This window comes from Dendropsophus ebraccatus, chromosome 7 (assembly GCF_027789765.1).
Source record: "Dendropsophus ebraccatus isolate aDenEbr1 chromosome 7, aDenEbr1.pat, whole genome shotgun sequence".
In the NCBI taxonomy this organism is placed as follows: Eukaryota; Metazoa; Chordata; class Amphibia; order Anura; family Hylidae; genus Dendropsophus; species Dendropsophus ebraccatus.
The window spans coordinates 125,759,752-125,782,588 of NC_091460.1; the positions used below are offsets into that span (position 1 = coordinate 125,759,752).

The following is a 22,837-nucleotide window of genomic DNA, read 5'->3' on the forward strand; positions in this document are numbered from 1 at the left end:
ATTGTGGCCCCCATGGCTACAATGTCAGATCTATTGTTATAGCCTATATGCTATAGGCTATACTAGTAAATCAATGATCTACAGGATGCTTCTGTAGAGGTAATTTAACACCAATTGGGAAGATCTTACAGCAATATAGGCTTCATGGAGTTCATCTCTTATCCATACTAAACCATAATTACTTCTTGTTCAATGACAAGTGGTATAAACAGATAGCAGGTACAGCAATGGGAACGTACTTCACCCCATATTTTGCTAATCTATTTGAGGGACAGTTTGAGGAAGAGGATGTATACAATATCTGTAATTCATATGTACGACAGCTGCAATTGTTTATGGTACATAGATGACATATTTATTTTCAGGTTCCGGGGCAGAATTTTCAGAATTTGTGTACCTCAATAATAATGTGCAGAACAGGAGTGTTACCAGCAAACCTGATGATAGAATTCCAAGATATGAATCTCACAATGGTAAAAACTTGAAATGTAGAGGACTACTGAAAACAATCATTCAAGTGTTTATAAAGATCAGTGTCATGTATATGAATTACATTGATTTATTAGGTCTTGCCCTGATGGTGGAGTTTGCCATGGGCAGATGGTACCAGCAGATTAGTCATGGCACACACCAAGGCCTAGAAGGGGACACAGGCTTCTCAGCCATGGCAGCCAGTTGGTACCCTGGGTTTACATTATGCGGGTGTTGCTCTGGCCCACTGACCACTAGTGAAGCAGGTAAAAACTGTTTACATGCCATGATTCCTATAGATTGTGGCATTTAAACAGTTAAAAATTAAAAAATAGAGAAAGACTGCTCCAGTCATTCTCTATGGGTGTCGGACTCATCTCTGATTAGCGCGCGCGCGGATTCCAACGGCGATATCGCGGCGGCAGGAGCGGGTCCAGTACCGGGGGAAGGGGTAGGTATATGGTGCTCCACCGGGCGGTCGGGCAGGCGTCACCCCAGCATGGGGGGTGACAGGTTCCCTTTAACTGTACATCATGGGTCTTACATATATCATACATACCCAGTGCCCATACTCACCCTCTATCTCGATTACTTGCTCTGCACTTCTCTTCCTTACTCTGCCATCTGTAGTTTCTACTTCACATGAATATTTCCCAGAATCTTCCAGCTGAACATTGTAGACTCCATAGATATCACTGACACCAGATCCCTGAACAATCCGTCCTTCTCTATAGAAAGTAACCTGCAGTTGTGTATTGCGTCTGGGATGAGGGAGACTTGTCTTACATGTTAGGGTCATGTTACCCCCCTCAATAGCTGGGCGTGGGGTCACCTTTATTGTTGGAGTCGTGAACAACTCTAGAAAAGGAATAAAGTGATAATACTGAGGATATAGGCAGTAACATCCTGACATTATGGTTACCAGCAACACATCAATATATGAAAATGGACGAAAGACTTTATGAGAGAAATATGTCTATATAAAGAAATTTTTTAACCCCTAGACGACCCTGAGTGTACCCGTACGTCCTGGGCCACGTAGGGGTGTTCAGAGCGGAGCCACGTGCCAGCCATGCTCTAAACCACCGCGGTCCCGGGTGCTGCTTGTAGCCCGGGACCGCGGCTATTAGCGGGCACAGTCTGATTGCCGTACCCGCTAATTAAGTAATCAGATTCAGCTGTCAAAGTTGACAGCTGCATCTGATTACTACTTGCAGCCATATCCCTGGTGTCTAGTGGGGGGATCACCACCCCCGCGACACGATCGCGGAGGGGCGATCCCCGTGTCCTTACCCGCCCGGGTCTGCGCCGTAATGACGCTGATCCCAATTAAGCACTTTGAAAGCAATCGAGTGAAGATCTCATTGATCTATGCAGTATAACTATACAGCATAGATCTCAATCAGAGATCAGTGCACTTATACTAGAAGTCCCCCAGGGGGAATAACCCTAACCCCAGGGGGGCTTCTAGTATAAGTGTATAAAAAAAAAAAGTGTTATTAATAAAAAGCCCCCTCCCCTAATAAAAGTTTTAATCACCCCCCTTTTCCTATGTTTTAAATAAAAATAAATAAAAAAATAAACATATTTGTTATTGCAGCATGTATCGCACAGTAAATGGCGTAAGCGCAAAAAAAATCCCAAAGTGCAAAATTGCACATTTTTGGTTGCATCAAATCCAGAAACATTGTAATAAAAAACAATCAAAAACTCGCATATGCGCAATCAAGGTACCAATAGAAAGAACAGATCATGGTGCAAAAAAATGACACCTCACACTGCCCCATAGACCAAACAATAAAAGCGCTATAAGCCTGGGAATGGAGCGATTTTAAGGAACATATATTTGTTAACAATGATTAGAATTTTTTACAGGCCATCAGATAAAATAAAAGTTATACATGTTACATATCAAGACAGTTTTACCCCAGGGTAAACAGTGTAAAAAAAAAAAAAAAACACACATAAAAAAAAATGTGGGTTTTTTTTCCCAATTCACCACACATTTAATTTTATCCTGCTTTTGCAGTGTACTTTATGAACAAATTCAGCCTGTCATTGCAAAGTACAATTAGTGGCAAAAAAAAAAATAAGGGCTCATGCTGGTTTCTAGGTGAAAAAATGCAAGTGCTATGGCCTTTTAAGCACAAGGAGCAAAAATTGAAATCGTCCCGGTCCTCTAAGGGTTAAACTACCCTAAATCTCTCTAAATTTTGCATTATATAGCAACACTTATCATGACCTCCATCACTTCTCCAATATTATACTGTCCTACATCAAAATCTAGAGATTGGTGCTGATTAGGGATGCACGATGCACCGAAAAATCGATACTACTATCGATTTTCGGGGCAAAAAAACGGTTCGGTACCAGGATTTCCTGGTATCGATACTTTGTTAAACTACAAAATAGCGTAGTTTAACAGAGTATAGTGCAGAGAACATGACAGGCAGCTACCTGAGCGCCTGTCATGTTCTCTCTGTGCCACCCCTGCAAATACAGACCTGGGACCCCGATCTTCCGCGCACCATGCTGCTGCCGCCGGCCGTTCCTGCCTCTCACATCACCGCGGGGGACACGTGTGTGCCACAGCGGGGTTGGCAGCTGCGATAGTGCTGAGGTCTTATGGAATAAGATGAGCGGCATGAGCTTCCCCCCTCCACAGGCATCGGGCATGAGACAGAGCTGGGCCCGGTGAGTATCTGACAAGAGCCGAGGGGGACGCGGGGTCCCGGGTCAGTATAGCATTACAGAGCAGAGTCGGCGGCAGGAGAGGGAAGAGAGAGGCTGAGAGCTGCACCGTCCGGGGGAGAAGGCTGGAGGTGGGGCAGGCGAGGAGGAGATCTGACAGGAGGTGGGTGGCTGTGAGGTGGGAGCCGTCAGGACATCCCCGGGGCCAGCATCAGCAATGTGGGGGGTTAGCAAAAGGTCGGCCTGGCTGCAACTGGGAAGGGGGAGGGGGGCTGTAGCCTGCACATTACTCTGCCGCCCGAATCCAGCTGGAATAGTGCAATTACAACCCTCATCATCCCTGATAGCTGAAGTGTGTTACATGACTACAGTTCCCATCATCCCCCTGATAGCTGAAGTGTATTACATGACTACAGTTCCCATCATCCTTGATAGCTGAAGTGTGTTACATGACTACAGCCCCCATCATCTCTGATAGCTGAAGTGTGTTACATGACTACAACCCCCATCATCCCTGATAGCTGAAGTGTGTGTTACATGTATACAACCCCCATCATCCCTGATAGCTTAAGTGTGTTACATGCCTACAACCCCCATCATCCCTGATAGCTGAAGTGTGTTACATGCCTACAACCCCCATCATCCCTGATAGCTGAAGTGTGTTACATGACTACAACCCCCATCATCCCTGATAGCTGAAGTGTGTTACATGACTACAACCCCCATCATCCCTGATAGCTGAAGTGTGTTACATGACTACAACCCCCATCATCCCTGATAGCTGAAGTGTGTTACATGCCTACAACCCCCATCATCCCTGATAGCTGAAATGTGTTACATGCCTACAACCCCCATCATCCCTGATAGCTAAAGTGTGTGTTACATGCCTACAACCCCCATCATCCCTGATAGCTAAAGTGTGTGTTACATGCCTACAACCCCCATCATCCCTGATAGCTAAAGTGTGTGTTACATGTATACAACCCCCATCATCCCTGATAGCTTAAGTGTGTGTTACATGACTACAGTTGCCATCATCCCTGATAGCTGAAGTGTGTGTTACATGACTACAGTTCCCATCATCCCCCTGATAGCTGAAGTGTTATTGTGCATATTATAAGATTATCACCTTCCTGATGACGCACGGTAAATGGTGCAAGCGGAGAAACCACCAAACTCAGTACCACATAAAAACGTGCTACTAAATAAAACTACAGATCACCCCACAGCCATGCAGGCTAAAAGATAAAAACGTGTTAGGAGTGAGAATAGGGCAATTTTTTAAAGAACATTTATTTTAAATAAGGCAAACTTTAGTTTTAAAATAATATGGTCCGTACGGGAGCATCTCTATTCTTGTGGGGGTTTTTTTTAAATAAAATTTATTAAGTATCGAATTGGTATCGAGCATTGAAAAAAAAAAGTTGGTATTGGTATCGAACTCAAAATTCTGGTATCGTGACAACACTAGTGCTGATACATGTGACATAGGAAAAATTGGGCAGGGTGTAGGCTGATCCCCTGCTACATCTAATTTACCATCTTTTCATACTAAGCCCTGTACACAGCCTAATATTAGGCTCAGTCCATGTCTAGTAACAAAAACATCAAGACCGGATGTTAAAGGACTAAATAAGGTCCAAGAGGGAAGTGTTTTTAGGGGAAAAAAACTGAACTCAAGAACAAGAGAACACAGTGAGAGGTTATCTGGGGGAAAGCAACATGAGAAAATTGGCTAATTCATAAGAAAAAGATGAGGGCACTCACCGCTTATGTGATCTTCTTTTATTTCAATTCATCTCTTTGCGTGCATAAGTGTTACAGGGCATACTGGGCTTTAGCGTGGACGGCAGACACCCACCAGATCGGGTAACAGCTGTTTCACGTGCATGCGCGCTTCTACAGCCATAGAAGCGCGCAAGCGCGTGAAACAGCTGTTACCCGATCCAGTGGGTGTCTGCCGTCCACGCTAAAGCCCAGTATGCCCTGTAACACTTATGCACGCAAAGAGATGAATTGAAATAAAAGAAGATCACATAAGCGGTGAGTGCCCTCATCTTTTTCTTATGAATTAGCCAAGTTTCCATGTACTCTAACTCGTAGTGAGCACCAACCAGTGATCACCGATTTATCACTGTTCGTCTGTGGGATCCGAAAGTGTGGTAGCCTAGGTTCAGCTGTGCCGGTGGCTATTTGTCTGCTAAGCGCTGTTCAACATGAAAAAATATTACTTTACTGAAAGAGTAGTAGATGCTTGGGACAAACTTCCAGCAGATGTGGTTGGTAAATCTACAATTACAGAATGTAAACCTGCCTGGGATATACATATATCTATCCTAAGATAATAAGAAGGGACATATTAAAAGGGCACACTAGATGGACCTAGTTGTCTTTTTCGGCCAACAATCTTCTCTATCTTTCTATAACATGGGAAGTGAGGGCAAAGCCATCATCACAGGCTGACTGTAGTGTACACTTTCTCTGCTGCCAGCCATCTACTACTCTGCTCTAATCCACAGGATTACTGCATCTGCTATCATATGCTATCAACTATAGGATTACCTTCCTGCTGCCTCTGCCCCCAGCCATAGCAGTTCTTACTCTGCTACCAGCCATAAGATAGCTACTCTGCCTAAAACGTACCTGCCTTTATGAATTTTTACCAAATCGGCATGCAGCTAATCAAGGACCCCATTGAAGGTGGTTATTTCTTGATATAATTTGATATAGTTTAACTTCAAACACAAAAGGAGGACAAGAGTGGCACTCTTTGTGGAGAACTATGCTTTTTCATCTTTGATAACCCCTTTAAAGGAGAAGTCCAGCGCAAAATTTTATTAAAGTATTGTATTGCCCCCCCCCCCCCCCCCCCCCCCAAAGTTATACAAATTACCAATATACATTTATTATGGGAAATGCTTATAAAGTGCTTTTTTCCCTGCAAACCTCTGCCATCATCCTCTCCAGCAGCCACAGCCCACACAGCTCTGGGAGTCGGGTCGTGCATCACCATGTTATCCAGGAAGTGAAGCCTTGATGCAGTAGTAAGTGCAGGGAAAAAAGCACTTTATAAGCATTTCCCGTAATAAGTGTATATAGGTGAATTGTATAACTTTTGGCAATACAATACTTTAATAAAAAATAAATTTTGCCGGACTTCTCCTTTAACCCTATATAATGTTGTACAGTCCTACAAGCTATATAGATCAGCTATGTTACAACAAAAATCATGTAAGAATTGTGTTAACATCCAAAAATAAGAACATATTATACATAATATATTAATCATAAAATCAAATATACCACATTCCACACAGGTAAATCCGTACAGGGGGAATGCTAATATAAATACTGGGAACCTGTAGCCCTACTGGTGTAGTCCCCTGAGGGAGCCGCATGTAGCAGTGATAGACATGAGAAAACTGTCTGATTCTCGCTCACATTGTGCTGCATCTTCTGGTATATTCTCTGTTTGGCCCAGATTTATTACATCTGATCCCAAGCTCAGCAAGAACTGCAGATGACTTTACAGGAGACATTGTACAGAATAACACAGACCAAATGATCAATCTATAAATGATCCTGAATTTACCTTCAACAGATACAGAAACTTCACCTCCATGTATGTTATACTGATCATTATCATAGACTCCCTTCATACAGTTGTATGTCCCGGCAGTATTCCTGTCTACATTTCCTATATGGTATTTTGCATTATATGTCCAGTCTCTGATGACTCTGTTATCTTTATAGAATATTGTCCATCCCCCAGTGAATCCAGGATAGTGGTGACAGGATAGATATATCTCATCTCCTTCATAGACATATAGAGGGGTCTGCAGGATGACCAAATCTGTAATATAACATAATATAAGATGATGTGACATATGTAATCTCTCCTCAGTTTGTGTGTGATACAACTTGTTACCTTGTCTGTATATCTGTGACCTGGTAGAGTTACTCACCATCACTAACATCCAGTATAACAGGGTCACTACTTCCTCCATTACTGGTCTCACATCGGTAACTTCCACTCTGTGATGTTTTAGCATTTTGTATTATATAGGATTTTCCATTGTGTACAGGATGAGAGTCTTTGTACCATATATACCTCAGCTCCTCTCCTATAGTAGACGCCACATCACAGCTCATTGTTATATTCTCTGATGGAAATATCTTCCTGTAGTCTGGAGTGAAGGTGACCACAGGTCTGATGGCCACTCCTATAAGACATGATGTGTTATGCTGCGTTTACACGGAACGATTATTGTGCGAATTCGCAAGATAACGATCGAATTCAAACGATAATCGTACGTGTAAACGCAGCGATCGACGAGCGAGAAATCGTTCATTTTGATCTTTGAACATGTTCCTAAATCGTCATTCTTCGTTCGCAAAAAATTCGCAGATCGTTCCGTGTAAACAGTCGTTTAACCAATTTATTTAACCAATGTGTGAGATAGGCTTAAGCGATCGCAAAAAGAATTTCCGTACAATATATCGTACCGTCTAAATGCTGATCGTTATGAAAAATAAATCGTTACTCCGACATCGTTAATCGTACGATCGGGCCAATTATCATTTCGTGTAAACGTACTGTAGCATTATACAGAGGAATTGGACACACAATTGTAGTGTCCCAGTACAGGTGTGCCACTAAGTCTTATGCACCTGGGCAAAGTAGCTCACTCAGGTTCTTACCAAAAGGGGATAAAGGAAATTGTATTGTGTGTGTCTCCCCACTAGATGTCACTGTAGTATTTATTGGATATACTGTACTATGCACAGCTGAAGGTCTTATGGGTTAACTGTCATTGTCACATGTTGTGTTTTTGACCTATTACAGGTGCAGGCCTTTTCCCTCTTCTTTCACCCTATCACCTCTCTTCTTTCTTCTACACACACAGCCCCGCCAATCACACATTAGCTAAGGTGTCCCTATAAAAATAAGCTAGTTCCTGGTGGGAGGGTCTTCTTTTGTCAGTAGAGGTGGAAAGAGACAGACTGCAGTGAAGCCAGGGCCTGGCTCAGGCCAGGACCCTTGTCAGGGACCAAGAAACTTATCTTTTCTTCTTTGCAAGTACCTACCACTAGCATAGACCCTTAGGAAGGAGTGAAATCTTCTGAAGAAAGCCTTGTCCATGCCAGGGAAACCTTCAGCAACACACAGGGCAGTATACCTGGAGTTAGGTACTGAACCCAGTTGGACAAAGCAACATGCAAGCCTACGTATCCTACTGTAATACACAGGTCTTCTGGGAAGTCTTGGAAAGTCTGCTCAACCGAACGCAGGGACCTGGGACCTCGTGCTACCCTTCACCTATCTAACTGCTTACTTTTGGCTCCTGTCTCAGTTATCAGGAAGCTCGAAGAATTAGAAGAAAGATAGTTCTTCAGTGTAAATACATTTTCTCCCCCGTCTCTACTAACCTAACCAGAGACGTTGCTAACCCAGCATGGCTAGTACTGGGACTTTTATGGGAATATAACTACCTCACTCACTGCAACCTCTTTATACTACTCTCCAATCACTCACTAAACACTGATTACTGATCTAAGTTAATGGCCTGCTTTTAGACTATATAAGGCCTCAGGGAGCTGACAGCTCATTAAGGACACCAAGGACTGTCTGTCTAACCTCTTATAGGTTAGGAGACTAGCGAAGGGACCACTGTCAGGTACCCAGGTCAGGAACTGGCCTCAGTCAGTTTCACAAAACAGAGAAAAGTACATGACATAAGTCCCATCCACAGTTAACCCTTGTTATGCTCCCCTTCAGCTGTGCCATGTAGTGCATAGAATACAAAGTGACATCTAGTGGTGGGAGTGCAGAATGCGGCCTTTAGCCCAGAGCAAACACACAAAATAATAAAATAATACAGACCCGCTCTGGGACACTGCTCTCGACCTGGACCGATCAAAACTTTTGACAAGTCTTTCTGACACTTCAAAGGTTTTTTGAAACAACAGTGACACTTTAAGATTTCAAATGAAAGGACACAGCTGGTAACTTACCTTCCTGTATGAGAACCAACCCTATAAAACAGAAAAGAAAGACCATTTGGAACACTTGGGCACCATTAGCGCACTGCCCCCACCCCCAGCCCCCCTGCTCGATGGGTTTTCATTATATTTCTGCGCAATAGGGACATATAAGCAGGTTATCTTCTTGTAACCTGCTGATAGTTCCCTCTTTTGTGCAGTCCTAGGAATTATACTGATTTCCTCAATACATTCACTTCTAAGTAACTAAACCAGATCAGCACATTAGACAGTGACTTGTATATTAATGGAGGTATATGGTGACACTATACCCTGTGCACAGCCATATAGAGGGACATATGATGGGAGACCTGGGGTGTAGCCCAGTAACTTGTAGTATTAGTCGGTATTTATATAACATTATTGATCCCTCTTATGACTCCCTCATCAGAGACTGAAAGATATGAAGATTATGGTACTTACAGAGTAGTAACACTGACGTCTCTGGGGACATGATGGATTGAGATGATGGTGCTGAGTATAAGGAGAGAAGTTATTTGTCAGTATCTTCCTGTACATTATAAGGGGGAGAATTGTGAAATAGTCATTAACGAAATTATATATGTTTAGTTGGAGCTGAGTATGTATTAAAATTTTTTTTTTTTTTTTTAAAGTAAAGACAATAGGACGACTCTCAAGGTTTCCAAATGGATAAATAGATAAAATGATGATTAAAGGAGTAGTTCACCCAAATATTTTTTCTTTCAAATCAACTGGTACCAGTAAGTGCCAGAGATTTGTAATTTGTTTCTATTAAAGAAAAAATCTTGTCTTCCAGTACTTATTAGCTGCTGTATGTCCGGCAGGAAGTGGTGTATTCTTTCGAGTCTGACTCAGTGCTCTGTGCTGCCACCTCTGTCCATGTCAGGAATTGGCCAAAGCAGCAGCAAAGCCCAATAGAAAACCTTTCCTGCTCTCCAGACTGGAAATATACCACTTCCTGCAGGACATACAGCAGCTGATAAGTACTGTAAGACTGGAGATTTTTTTAATAGAGTTAAATTACAAATCTCTGGCACTTTCTGGCACCAGTTGATTCGATAGAAAAAAAAATTGGTGCGCTATCCCTTTAACAACTACACAAACACCGTCCTGTGGATGGATACAGCATTATCGCTCCACTATAAAACCAGCAGCTTAATTTCTTTTGTGAATAAGAAAGCTGCAGAGACTATTTTACAAACAGCATTATTTTACCTTGTGCTTTTAATTATAAATGTAGCTATAAGGGCCCTGCAGTGTAGTTTTATATTATACTATTTCTTTTTATTAGTTTGAATTAAAACATACTATTAAAGGGGTAGTTCACCATTTTTTTTCTTTCAAATTAACAGGTGCCAGAAAGTAGACATGGACATGGACAGAGGTAGCAGAAGAGAGCACTGTGTCAGACTGGAAAGAATACACCAATTCCTGTAGAACATACAGCAGCTGATAAGTACTGGAAGACTTGAGATTTTTTTAATAGAAGTAAATCACAAATCTCAGGCACTTTCTGGCACCAGTTGATTTGAAAGAAAAAAATTATTGGTGAACAACCCCTTTAAAGGAAATATGTCACTAGGTTTATTCCACCTTAAATGAGGGCAGCATAAACTAGTGACAGAAATGCTGAACAGATCGGTGTATTACTTACATTATTCTGTTTAGTCGTTCTCCTAATATGCAGGAGATAGAATTCTTGCCTTTATTATGTGCATCCTTGAAGTGAGCAGAAAGTGAATGATTATCAAAGCCTGACCTGATATTACCAATGTGTTCTGCCACCAACACAGTGACCAAATCAGCCACCAACACAGTGACCAAATAGCAGTGTCATAAATAATTTAGTAATAGCACTATACAATGTCTAAGTAAACCAGTATACAAATCCTTTCATACATGCGGTCACAAGGTGTTAGGCTATCTGTGGTAATAAGGGACGGCTAAGAGTCATAGGTCAGGAGTGGGTTGCAGGGTCAGGCTGGGACTAAGATACAGCCCTGGCACATAGAAGCCCCCAGACCCACCTGCTGCTTGGTGAATGTAAAATGGGTTTGTGCGTTTGTGAATTATGGCGGATCAGGCCATTAGCTTTACAGAATACAAACTACTGTGAGAGTCTTTGCACAGGGTTATAACCACCTACCAGGTGAAGTAAACTGTGGGCAGTTTTAGAGAATATTTAATAGGTGATCCATATTTTTTTTTAAAAATCAGGCCACAGGTAGGTGATTATGCCCTATAGGAGTCAGATACTGCACTGTAGACAAATTATTATCAACCTGATCAGACACAGTCATCGGCAGAATACATTATTAGTAATAGTCGCCTCCTGGTGCCCCCCCTAATAGTAATGTCCCATGCAATAATCATGCCCCCCCCTCCCCTAAAGGAAATGTTGCCTTTCTTAGAGCTCCCCAATCAGTAATGGAGAATTAGTGGCCCAATGCACAATGTCGGGGATCCTTGTGTTTTAACTAGTTAAAAAAATTTAGAACGATAACGGCGGTCTGCTGGGCTCAACGGAGGATCTAAACAGTCCCTCCTTAACCCCCTCCGCGCACTGTTGGCGTGTGTAATAGCGCCAGCAGCAAGACGGGAACGAGGAGTAAGCAAGCGCTGATCTCACAGGTCGGCACTGGTTTGCTCCTCCAGATCGGCCCATGTAATAAGAGATACTGGGGGAGATTTATCAAACATGGTGTAGAGTGAAACTGGCTCAGTTGCCCCTAGCAACCAATCAGATTCCACCTTTCATTCCTCACAGACGATTTTGAAAATGAAAGATGGAATCTGATTGGTTGCTAGGGGCAACTGAGCCAGTTTCACTTTACTCCATGTTTGATAAATCTCCCCCAAAGTTCCTCATTAAAGACAATCTAGCAGTACCATAGCCCATACTAACCTCTATGAATGGGCAGATCGGTGCGGTGGCGATGAGCTCAACAATGTCCTCGGTTATTGAGAGTTGTGTTGTTTCCGAGATATGATGATCACACTGATGGGAGGGAGAGTACGAGAGGAAATACACAATGCACACAGCTGACCACATGTGGCAAGGGATGGAACCTTTTGCCCTAGATATAGTTATATAAGTGCTGCACACTGATATCTACAGATATCCCATTTATGTGGTGACCTAGGGGCTGCAGATGTTGTATGCAGGAGCTAGGTTGTGGCAGCAACTTAACATGGGGCTCTGAATGGTACCTAGCTCTCCCCGGGACCCGACAAAGGCCCATTGCAATGTTCCTATTACCTCTGGAAAAGGCACAGTACAGTTCAATATAAAGACTTGACTCACAAGGTGCAGTTAGCTTGAGAATCAGTCTGTCAGCTTCTCCCTTTGAATACTTTGAAATACAACTGAACAGTACTGAGAGCAATCAGGAACACAAGAACTAACTAAGACGAACCCCATGGCCCTCACTATCCCCCTATCTCATACTACAGGGCTGTTCACCCATTCAGGGCCACTTGTACCATGAGGAATGGTTATTCCGCCTCAGGCGGCAGAATCTGTGGTCCTGGAGGGGGCGGCATAATCTTCCCCCCTCACTGTTATTATAGTTAAGTTTAGCTTAACTAAAATGACAACAGACCCTCGCCATGTACCGCCGGGCCGGATCTCAGGCAGTGTCCCCTTTAAGCAGCATGGCAAGCAGCTGACAGGGAAGCCCCGCTCACTGCCGCCGGCCGCCCGCTCAGCGGCTCAAAACTTTGTAAAGTAAGTGGCAATTCATACTTTGTACAGACTGCCACTCACTACAGTACAGGAGGAGGGAAATATATTTATACTGATGCATTCAAGGGTGAGACTTTTACTGGTGGCAACCAAGGGGGAGGGGGGAGTTATAATGGGGGCATCCTGTAGGGGACAGAGGCTATATACATTACTAGGGGCATCCTAGATGAGGGAGGGGTTATATACATTATCAGGGGCATCCTGGCAGTGGAGGAGTTAACAATAATACTAGGGGCATTCTGGAGGGGTTAACTGCAATACTAGGGGCATCCTGGAGGGGGCAGGGGTTAGCTACAATACTATGGGCATCCTAGAGGGGGACCTAAAACTATACAGGGGCACAGAGGGGCCTAAATACTATATGTACTGGAGCAAGGAACCTGAAATGTTTCAGATTCTGGAGAGAGGATTTGTGGCCAGGAGAAGTCTTCAAGACGACCCGGCCTGGTTGGAAAGGAAAAGTGAGCGACTGCTTAGAGAAGATGACCCACATGAGTCTTTGGATGTAACTGTACTGATCTGATGCTGTGTAAACCAATATATCTAAATTTCTAACTATTGCATCAAATCTGTGACTGATATCCATGTGAATGTATGCTAACTGTTCCACTAGAGTTAAGGGGTGCCGTTTCAGGTTTCGCCTCAGGCAGCAGAAAACCTAGAATCGTCCCTGCACCCATTGGTGAAGGAGGCTTGAAATATCTTGAGACAGAAAAATGAGAAGTAACACAGCCTGGGCTCTGATAGGCCAGGCAATCAAGAAAGTTACTTTTGTTTAGTGACCTTCACAGTGGTTGGGCGACCTAGGGGTGACCTGATAGACCTCATCTCAAGCAGGTGGCAGAAGAAAGATATGTACAGAAAGTCACATACACAACTAACCCATTACATATCTCAGCTTGTGCTTGCTAGAACTGAATAGTCATACAGTGACATCTACATTTAGTAATGCAGTATAACATCTTTCATCCTAAGATTATTCTTTAGACCTCTAATTAAGATATAGCAATTGCCTCCCTACACAAAAACATTCAGCAGCAGTGGACAATCGGGTTCTGGGACACTGAATACTCCCCCACTAAAAATAGTCTATCCTCAACAGGATTAGAGAAAGGCACATTTGAAGGCACAACATTTTTAAGTGCAACAATATGATACAAAGGCACTTGAGCACAAAAACAGTCCATAAATCCATAACAGTGCCATCAGTAATATACATTCCATAGAAAAGTGTTCTAATATTGTACACACCAGAGATGAAACAGTCTTTCTGATCCTCCACTTTTTCATACCACAGGCTGACACATATTTGTGATCCACAAGGCAAACTCCAGATACTTCCAGTATGTACCACACTGAAATAACACAGCTGTGTGCACAAATGTTGCATGGAAATTTTCACTTTGGGAGACAGAAATATACATAGTCTGTCAGGAATGTGCCTTTGCGCTCTTCAGTTAGGGGTTTGCAGCACCGAAGACATTGAAAATGGTGTGAACAGTGCTCTTTTTATCTGTTCAGCCCCACCCGCTTTGCCTCTCAGCCCCTGGCAATGATAGGGTTACTGTTCGGTGCTAGCTGAATCCTGTAGCAGAGCAGTCTTGTGTTTCCCTTGACGGGCAGGTACCTCTGCCAGTGAGGGCCTTTGTTTATCTGAGCGCCAATGGGGATCGGCCAGACTCCTGGTTCCTCATAAATAGTCTCTGTGACCAGCAGTAGTTGCTGGCTATTAACGTTTCTGCTAGGCTAAGTGTATTCTTGCTGTTACTTGTAGTCCTCCTGATCCTTTTGCTTGTTCTCTGGCTTGACCTTGACTACCCGACTGCCTCCGTTTTTGTACCTTAGCTGCCCGCTGTCATTGACCAGAACTGTTTACCTCGCCTTATTGTGTTTGTTTGTCTCTATTTTGTGTTACACCTTACCAGCGTAAGGACCATTTTGCGTCGATGTCTAACTCAGTTGCTGTATCCCAGTTTTCCAGGCGTTCCTTACAATGTATCCACCCGCTGCACGGAGCGAGCACACAGCGGGAATCAGACGCCGAGATTTCTGGTTCATACAAACCAGAAATCCAGCAAGTTCGTTCATCTCTAGCGAGTATTGCGATGTGACAAGGGATTACCAAAGCCAGGCATCCATCCAAAGACAGCTGTTTTGGAGTATTACCCCTTGTCAGTGTGGAGTAGGATTCTGGTTGATGCAAAAGAGGCCACCCTTGTATTTCCCTATTTGTGTCCCAATACTCGCAACCGAGTGGGACTTAAGGAACTACGTATCAGGGTGGTTTGGTGACCTCCCAACTGGGAGGCACCCCCTTGGCAGCAGGTTACCTTCCCTGGAGGGAAATCTAGCTATTCCCGTGTTTTGAGACTCACAAACAAGGCTCCACGGACCCCTTTCTTGCATATGCTAATCAGGCTGCTCTACGCACTAGAGACGGGCCCGGTGCTCCCAGTGTACCGATATCCTTGGCCCTTTTTGACGGGCCTCCTTAAGAATCCATAACGGTGGCTGTGTCAAAGAGGCATCGGACCTGACTCCAGACCAGGAAAACTGAGTCGCAGTTTTAAAGATGGACTGCGCCACTGGGATTTCAAAAATCAAAATGGTACATTCGCTTTAACATAACCAATACTAAACTTCTTGAATGAGCCAATCAGCATGATGAGGCTGAGCTCAACAATGTTGTGTCATTTCTGAGATATGATCACACTGATGGGAGGGGGTGTACAGGAGGTTGGAGGACATAACTCTACACAATGCACAAGGCTGACCACATGTAGTAGGTGATGGAACTTTGTGGCCAGGGCAGGATGTCAGAGATAGTTATATGAGTGCTGCACACAGATATCTAGAGATACATCTCCCCTCATCCTTCCCCAGCTAACACATCAGATGTAATATAACCCTGTAGGGCAATGCGGTCCCGGTGGGTTGGTTAAAGGAGGTACATGGGGGTGCAGAATTGTGGAGATCTTTGATTGTAGTTCTCAAGAATCAGATAACCAGTTTAATAAGTGTATTTAGGATATGATTCACCGCTTTTCGGTCACACAGAAAGTAGACATCTAACACTTTTCTTTCATCTTAGGGACAATGGGGGAGAGATTTATCAAACATGGTGTAAAGTGAAACTGGCTCAGTTGCCCCTAGCAACCAATCAGATTCCACCTTTCATTTTCCAAAAAGTCTGTGAGGAATGAAAAATGGAATCTGATTGGTTGCTAGGGGCAACTGAGCCAGTTTCACTTCACACCATGTTTGATAAATCCCCCCATTGTCTCTGTCAACCGAACCTGGTGAATTCTTATGATGATTCAGTGTTGTTATAAAAATAGAATTGGTCATTGGTTTATATTACTGGACAACATGGTGGCTGATGATAGAGGGCGCTCACATGGAGAACATGGTGGCTGATATTCCAGACTACAGGACTGATATTACAGACTTTTGGAATGATATTACAGATTACAGGACTGATATTTCCAACTATTGGTAAGATATTACAGACTCCAGGACTCCAGACTATGGTACTGATATTCTAGACTATCGGATTGACATTTCAGACTTCAGGACTAATATTCCAGACTATCGGACTGTGAACGTATGTGAGCTGATAGGAATAGAGCTGTAATCACAGAAAAAATGACTAATCTCACTAATCTCACTTCCAATCTCAGTAATCTCACCACCTATCTGTCTAATCGAAATGGCAGCATGCCTGGAAACAATGAGACACTGAGAGAGCACTCTATCTAGCACAGTGAGTGAGCTAAAAATGGCGTCCAGAACGCATCACAGTGAGTTTTATATGGGATGGTCATGTGATTTTAGCAGCCAATCAGACCCCTACACCTCAGCAATGACGTTTCTGACACTTCCATGTGCTCTGCACTGATTGGCTGGCATAAAGGCGCTCAAATGCTAACTCGAAACGGTAACTCGAATGAACAGTAAAATGTTCGGTTCGAGTTCAAGAATATCGAGATGTTCGACCTAACTTTTCTTAAACAGTTTGATCAACACTAATGTCTACCTGGCCTGGTACTGGGTGAGCAGCACAGTACCAACCCAATACCTATTTTTTCTATAGTAACAGTTCCCATAGATGCTGCCCCTTCCTCCATTTCTCCCCCTTCCTCTCTCTCTTCCTTCATTGCTCCTTTTACTATCCAGGGCCAGCCTTAGGCTTCAATCCCTTTTGGTGTCCGTATCTCTGATTTTGTCTGTGTACTGTATGTACCCCCACAATTGTAAAGTGCTACAGAATCTGTTTGCACTATATGAATAAAAATCATATACATTTATTCCTGTAAATGTATTTTCTCAATCTGTACTTGAGTTCTTACATGTATCCAGGGGTAGTTCACAAAAAAAAGCCTTTCCTTTTTTTTTTTTTTTTTTTCAAATTAACTGGTGCCAAAAATTTGTAATTTACTTCTATTAAAAAAAATCCTAAGTCTTTCAGTACTTATCAGCTGCTGTATGCCTGCCCTACATGAAGTGGTGTATTCTTTCTTGTATGGAGAACAGGATAGGTTTTCTATAGGGATTTGCTACTGCTTTGGACAGTTCCTGGCATGGACAGAGGTGGCAGCAGAGAGCACTGTGTCCCTTTGTAATCTGTGGTGAGTTGCAGTGTGGTTTTACCCAAGATTGCATTACTGGGTACCAAGTGGTTTAGAACTGCAGCAAAATTTCCTTGAAAATAACATTTCTTCTCCATGTGGCTTCTATGTGAACATATAGGCCGGATTTATCAATCTGTACGAGACAAAAATGTGCCTCCCTTTTATCCCGGACTGATAGTAAACGATCACAGAACATTCTGACAAACAAAATATTAACAGATTGATAACCCTGGATCTGTAATTTCATCATTATCTAATATATTATCCCAATTGTTTCCTATAGGAATGAGCGGAGTTTACTCCAGGCTTCCTGGGAATACGGAGATGATAATTCTTCGGTTATAAACCTGTGAGGTCTCTTAGGTGGCTCCATTTGATCTATATATCATGGTTTGGATGAATTTTTAAAAACCTACCTTGTATGTGAATATAGACCCTGTAACTTCTCTTCATTGTGGTGCTGAGTGAGGTTTTTACTTCACAGGTATAATTCCCAGAATCCTCCAGATAAGCGGACTGAACTTCATATTTATTAGAAGATGTGAATTCCTGAACCGTCCGTCCATCTATGAAGAAAGCAAACTGCACTTCCGTAGGTTTTATGTATGGAGTAAGAGTCGTGTTACACGTCAGAGTCAAGGGATCTCCTTTGTTCAAGTCAGTGGTGAAAGTAATATCTGGACGAAAGAAGAGCTCTAACATGGAAGAGAGAAAGGAAGTGATTTTAGTGAATTCAGACTAAGGCTGGGTTCACACTATGTATATTTCAGGCAGTATTTGGTCCTCATGTCAGGTCCTCATAGCAACCAAAACCAGGAGTGGATTGAAAACACAGAAAGGATCTGTTCACAAAATGTTGAAATTGAGTGGATGGCCGCCATATAACAGTAAATAACGGCCATTATTTCAATACCACAGCCGTTGTTTTAAAATAACAGCAAATATTTGCCATTAAATGATGGCCATCCACTCAATTACAACATTATGTGAACAGAGCCTTTCTGTGTTTTCAATCCACTCCTGGTTTTGGTTGCTATACAGCCTCACAAATACAGCCTCAAATATACATAGTGTGAACCCAGCCTAAAAGTGAGGTAAGAAGTCCTCCCATATATCATACATACCCAGTGTCCATACTCACCCTCTATCTGGATTACTTGCTCTGCACTTCTCTTCCTTACTCTGCCATCTGTAGTTTCTACTTCACATCAATATTTCCCAGAATGCTCCAGCTGAACATTGTAGACTCCATAGATATCACTGACACCAGATCCCTGAACAATCCGTCCTTCTCTATAGAAAGTAACCTGCAGTTGTGTATTGTGTCTATGAGGATGGAGACTTGTCTCACATGTAAGTCATGTTACCCCCCCTCAATAACTGGGCGTGGGGTCACATTTATTATTGGAGTCGTGAACAGCTCTAGAAAAGTAACAAAGTGATAATATATTACTGAGGAGATGTAATATATTACTGAGGAGATGTAATAGAAGGCAGTAACATCCTGACATTATTGGGGTCTCCGGTAACACATAAATGTATGACAATGTAGTGACAACTGCTCTATTGCCTCTGCTGTCAGCTGTAGGATTACTTTTTTCCTGTCTCCTCCACCAATCATAGCATTGCTTTTTTGCTGTTTCTGCCACCAGCCATAGGATTGCCAACTCTGCCACCAGCCATACTATTGCTAACTTCGCCACCAGCCATAGAATTGCTAACTCGGCCACCAGCCATAGGATTGCCAACTCTGCCACCAGCCATAGGATTGCCAACTCTGCCACCAGCCATAGGATTGCCAACTCTGCCACCAGCCATACTATTGCTAACTCCACCACCAGCCATAGGATTGCTAACTCTGACACCAGCCATACTATTGCTAACTTCACCACCAGCCATAGGATTGCTAACACCACCAGCCATAGGATTGCTAACACCACCAGCCATAGGATTGCTAACTCTGCCACCAGCCATAGGATTGCTAACTCTGCCACCAGCCATAGGATTGCTAGCTCTGCCACCAGCCATAGGATTGCTAGCTCTGCCACCAGCCATAGGATTGCTAACTCTGCCACCAGCCAAAGGATTGCTAACTCTGCCACCAGCCATACTATTGCCAACTCCACCACCAGCCATTGGATTGCTAACTCTGACACCAGCCATACTATTGCTAACTTCACCACCAGCCATAGGATTGCTAACTCTGCCACCAGCCATAGGATTGCTAACACCACCAGCCATAGGATTGCTAACTCTGCCACCAGCCATAGGATTGCTAACTCTGCCACCAGCCATAGGATTGCTAACTCTGCCACCAGCAATAGGATTGCTAACTCTGCCACCAGCAATAGGATTGCTAACTCTGCCACCAGCCAAAGGATTGCTAACTCTTCCACCAGCCATAGGATTGCTAACTCTGCCACCAGCCATAGGATTGCTAATAGGAATACGTTGGTTGGGATAGAGTAAGTAGGTCTCCCAATTAGGTAGATAGGTTGGTCAAAATGGTATTTTTCTTTATTATTTGTGACCTCCTGTATATAGATGCCCCCAGTATGTCGTTCCCTTAGCAAGATTGCCCCCCAGTTGCTTTCCCCCATTATGCTGGTATCCTCAGTAGATCTTTTCCCCAATATGTAGTTTCCTTGAGTAGGTAGGACTCCCTGTATTTTGCACCTCCTATAGGCATTTCGCCCTCTATGTAAATAGTATGCTCCTGTAGTTAGGGCTCCTCTCATAGTTGTTTGTCCCCTGTAGATAGGAAGCTCCTGGAGGCAGTTTGCTCCCTTACATTGTGATGAATCTCCTGGCATATTCTCTTTTAGCCCCAGATTTATTATATCTTATCCCGACCTCAGCAATAACTGCAGATGACTTTACAGGAGACATTGTACAGAATAACACAGACCAAATATTCCAACTATAAATGATCCTGGATTTACCTTCAACAAATACAGAAACTTTATCTCCACGTTGGGTATACTGAGTATGATAATAGATTTCCTTTATACATATGTATGTTCCGGCAGTATTCCTGTCCACATTTCCTACCTTATATTCTGCATTATATGTCCAGTCTCTGATGACTTCGTTATCTTTATAGAATATTGCCAATCTTCCAGTGAATCCAGGATAGTGGTGACAGGATAGATATATCTCATCTCCTTCATAGACATATAGAGGGGTCTGCAGGATGACCCAGACTGTAATATAACATAATATAAGATGATGTAACATATGTAATCTCTCCTCAGTCTGTGTGTGATGCAACTTGTTACCTTGTCTGTATATCTGTGACCTGGTAGAGTTACTCACCATCACTAACATCCAGTATAACAGGGTCACTACTTCCTCCATTACTGGTCTCACATCGGTAACTTCCACTCTGTGATGTTTCGGCATTTTGTATTATATAGGATTTTCCATTGTGTACAGGATGAGAGTCTTTGTACCATATATACCTCAGCTCCTCTCCTATAGTAGACGCCACATCACAGCTCATTGTTATATTCTCTGATGGAAATATCTTCCTGTAGTCTGGAGTGAAGGTGACCACAGGTCTAATGGCCGCTCCTATAAGACATGATGTGTTATACAGAGGATATACCTCTCCATAGTACAGGATAAGATCACACAATGTATAAAATGTACCGTCCACATGCAAACAACCATCGTCGGCCAAGCCTCAACCAGGTCTACAGGTAAATCCCTGAGCCCATGACCCATCTGCTGTTATAGAGAATCAGTCACTATGGTGGTCTTTCTATTAGATCCTCAGTATGATACACAGATCTGTACCCTCTACTGACTTGTGTCATAACCTGGGGTTACTAGCAGGGGCGGTCTTGGCATTTCTGGGGCCCCAAGCAAAGTCATGTCTGGGGCCCCCCCATGCCCCCCCTCCTCGACATGCGCTGCCCCCCCCCCCAGTAGTCCTCTTATAACCCTCCTACCACCATACAGAGATTACATATCACCTCAAAACTGCTCTGAACAAAACAGGAAGATATTACCAATGATGCCATAACATAATACTGCCACACCATGACCCCTATCACTACAGACCCTATAACAGAGTGCAGTTACATCCAGTGACTTACAGGAGGCGTCTTCTCTGATCAGCGTCTTTTACTTCTTTTTCTTTCTCTCTCCATCCAGCCTGGGCCACCTTGAAGTCTTCTCCCGGCTGGTAATCTTCCCTCCAGAATCTGTCAGAGAAATATTTTAGGCTCCAACACATCCAGTAGTTAGGTCCCCTCTACGTCTATATAGTAGTTACGCCCCTCTGTGCCCCCACAGATTAAAGGTGTCCCTGTGCCCCCACTTAATAATTAGGTATGTTCTGTGCCCCAGTATAGTAGTAAGGCATATAGGCACTTGTGTGCAGTCCCAATGTAATTAAGACCGCTGTGTGCTGCCCCCAGTTATATAGACCCTTTGTGCGCTGCCGACAGTAGTAAATACCACTTGTGTGCTGCCCCCAGTAGTATATACCTCTTGTGTGCTGTCCCCAGTGGTATATAGACCCCCCCTGTGTGCTCCCGCAATTATATATAGACCTGTGTGATCACCCAGTTATACATAGCCCCCCTGTGTGCTCCCCCAGTATACTATATAGACCCCCTGTGTGCTGCTCCCAGTCGTATATACCCCGTGTGCTCCCCCCAGTTGTATATACCCCCCCCTGTGCTGCCCCCAGTTGTATATACCCCGTGTGCTGCCCCCAGTTTTATATATCCCCTGTGTGCTCCCCCACTTGTATATAGCCTCCCTGTGAGCTCCCCCACTTGTATATAGCCCCCCTGTGTGCTCCCCCCTTATATAGCCCCCCTGTGAGCTCCCCCACTTGTATATAGCCCCCTGTGAGCTCCCCCACTTGTATATAGCCCCCTGTGAGCTCCCCCACTTGTATATAGCCCCCTGTGTGCTCCCGTTTATATAGCCCCCCTGTGCGCTCCCCCCGTTTATATAGCCCCTGTGCACTACCCCACTTATATAGAGCCCCCCTGTGTGCTCCCCTGTTTATATAGCCCCCCTGTGCGCTCCCCCGTTTATATAGACCCCCACTGTGTGCTCCCCCGTTTATGAAGCCCCCCTGTGCGCTCCCCCGTTTATATAGCCCCCTGTGCGCTCCCCCCATTTATATAGCCCCCTGTGCGCTCCCCCCGTTTATATAGCCCCCCTGTGCGCTCCCCCCGTTTATATAGCCCCTCTGTGCGCTCCCCCCGTTTATATAGCCCCCTGTGCGCTCCCCCCGTTTATATAGCCCCCTGTG

The 22,837-nt window shown here is 43.7% G+C and overlaps 1 pseudogene; it reads right to left on the reverse strand.

Annotated features, from left to right (window-relative positions):
* Positions 1–618: 618 nt before the first annotated feature.
* The window catches only part of LOC138796598 (uncharacterized), a 28,312-nt pseudogene continuing 6,093 nt past the window's right edge, over positions 619–22,837 (reverse strand).